The sequence below is a fragment of the Acinonyx jubatus genome, chromosome A1 (assembly GCF_027475565.1).
Source record: "Acinonyx jubatus isolate Ajub_Pintada_27869175 chromosome A1, VMU_Ajub_asm_v1.0, whole genome shotgun sequence".
In the NCBI taxonomy this organism is placed as follows: domain Eukaryota; kingdom Metazoa; phylum Chordata; class Mammalia; order Carnivora; family Felidae; genus Acinonyx; species Acinonyx jubatus.
Genome location: NC_069380.1, coordinates 30,810,927 through 30,813,750, shown reverse-complemented (window position 1 = coordinate 30,813,750; position 2,824 = coordinate 30,810,927). Strand labels below are relative to the sequence as shown.

General features: G+C 43.8%; 1 pseudogene; it reads left to right on the top strand.

Annotated features, from left to right (window-relative positions):
• Positions 1 to 1,154: 1,154 nt before the first annotated feature.
• Positions 1,155 to 2,353, top strand: LOC106987244 (polypeptide N-acetylgalactosaminyltransferase 11-like; annotated as a pseudogene).
• The last annotated feature ends 471 nt before the right edge of the window (positions 2,354 to 2,824 follow it).

The following is a 2,824-nucleotide window of genomic DNA, read 5'->3' as shown; positions in this document are numbered from 1 at the left end:
AGAGAAAGAGGGAAGATACAGATAGTAGCACAAGTCTCCGTGGCCTGGTGGCAGCCACCTGTCCGGAACCTGCGGGAAGCTGGGCTGTTAGGCTTCCCCAGGCCTCTTCCACCTGCCTGACCCCCTCCCCACCTGCGCTGAGACAGGGAGGGAGGGTGCGACTGCCGGGGTCTCTGAAGGCCCAGTGCTGGGCTGCTGGTGTTTGGTGCCACAAGGTGTCTTTCTGGCATCTTCAGCATGAGGACCCGATGGGGAGCCCACAGAAGCATCCCCACTCCCACACTGACTGCATCTGGAAGATTCTCACTCTCAATGTTGGTTCCCATTCAGCCTCCAGCACCAGTTTCTGGCTCTGGCTGCTTCTGCTGGAAGAAATTGAAAAAGTCCTTCAGGGGCGCTAGGTCTGCAATGGTTTAAGTGTTACAATTTGCTATATCTACTGAGGTGCCGTTTTACACCTGTGATCTGGACAGTTTTGCTTTTCGTTTAAGTTCAGTCAAGTGATTCTGTTGCTTAAGAATGTGTCTATCAGTGGGGCGCCTGGGTGGCTCAGTTGGTTGAGTGGCCGACTTCGGCTTGGGTCATGATCTCATAGTTCGTGAGTTTGAGCTCTGTGTGGGGCTCTGTGCTGACAACTCAGAGCCTGGAGCCTGCTTTGATTCTGTGTTTCCCTCTCTCTCTGCCCCTCCCCTGCTCACGCTCTGTGTCTCTCTCAAAAATAAATAAACATTAAAAAAAAAGAAAGAAAGAAAATAATGTGCCTATCAAGGGGTCTAGGCCCTGTGGATCATTTCCTAAAATATTCTATCCCTGTTTCACTCAAGTTCTAAGTCCAGTGTTAGAGTCATAGTTCAAAGCAGACAAAATTGTGATATAGTAATCATATTGAAGATCCAGAAAAAAACCAATGTGAAATTCTCTTCTAAACTGAATATGATTTTTAAAAATTTTTTAATGTTTGTTTATTTTTGTTAGAGAGAGAGTGACAGAGAGTGAGTGAGGGGAGGGGCAGAGAGAGATGGAGACACAGAATCGGAAGCAGGCTCCAGGCTCCAAGCTGTCAGCACAGAGTCCGATGCAGGGCTCGAATCCATGAACCGTGAGATCATGACCTGAGCCGAAGTCAGACGCTTAACCGACAGAGCCACCCAGGTGCCCCTAAATTGAATATGATTTTTAATGAAAGTGATCAGGAATGGAGAGACTTAAGCTATAAGATACATGCCTTTGATATGGTTTTTAATAATCACTCGGGTTCCAGTGGAGATTTGCCAGCCACAAGGAATGCAGCATGTGAAGAAAATCTTCACCTGACTGATGTGTTGGTCACTCGTGTTATTACTTGTCTCTACAGTGAAGCTGTGTTGATTTTGCTTAGGACAGGGCACAGTTACAGATGGCACACCAGCGTGTCATCGTCATGAAATTGCCTTAGTGGATGATGCTAGTGACTTTGATGATTTGGAAGGAGAGCTAGATAAATACCTCCAAAAACACCTTGTTGGTAAAATTAAAGTAGTAAGAAGTTCAAAGGGTGAGGGAATGTTTTGAGGAAGAACAATTGGAGCAGCCTGTTACAGAAGCTCTGCTGAGGCTGGACAGCTGCTGTGAAGTGAATGTGATGTAGCTGCAGGCTTGGCTGGCTGTCATCAGGAGGACGGGCCGACCATGGCTTGCCCACCAACTGATATGATCGGTGCAGATGTGCTTGTCTATAGCTTGTTGTCCTCTGTGGTACAGGGAGGAGTCAGCTGGGGGCTATGCTTCAAATGAGATCTCGTTTCCCTTTCCAAGCTATGAGGACCAGATGGAGGCAATGCACCAGTAAAGTCACCCACAATGGCTGGAGGATTGTGTGTCATGAACAGAAACTATTTCAATGATTTGGACAATATGACAGTGGCATGTGTATCTGGGAAGGAAAAGATTTAGAAATATCACTTAGGATCTGAATGTGTAGTGGTAAGCTCTTCACCATCCCATGCTCTAGAGTAGGACATATTTTCTGAAAAAAGGCAACCATGTGGATCTCATAAAGGTCAGGACACCATGACACATAACTCTTTGAGGCTAGTACATGTTTGGTTGAATGAATATAAGGAACATTATTTTTCCTCAAGACCTGATCTGAGAACCAAAAGCTATGGAAATTTTGGTGAGTATATTGAAATGAAGAAGAAATTAGGTTGTAAATCATGAAACATTATCCAAATAACATTTACCCAGAAATGCAGATATCTGCACAAGGACAATGTAGAAGTATGCACAATAAGTCTAAGAAAAATTGGTTAGGAAATTGTCACATCACCCAGAGGAAAACCACAGAAGACTTGAGGAGGGTCTGAACTAAGGCAGGACTTGATTGATTACCTTACATGCTACACATTGGAATTTTTTGTTTGGAAATTATGATATAACTGCATTAAAAACAAACAAAGGATTCTAGTTCCATCCATTGCTTCATATCCATTAGTGTTTTATTTGTCATGCACAAGAAAGTGTAGGAAACCGTAGGTCTTCGAAGATAAATAAGATTAAGCCTATGTCCCCAAAGAACATACAGTACACTGCAGGAGATGAATAGATGCTAATGCTGCTATTCCTTTATTCGTTGGAAGTCAAGGTGAAGAAGGAGAGAAACTCAAAGACGACTCCCAAAGGATGGGAGGAAATGTGGGCTTCACCAATGAGTGCAGGATGAGGTGGAAGATCACACCTGGAGAGGAAGACGATACTAAAAGTATGAAAGACAAAATACAAATTCTGTTATGTATTAAAAACATGTTTTGTGAAGAAATGAATATACCCGGAAGACTATTAGATC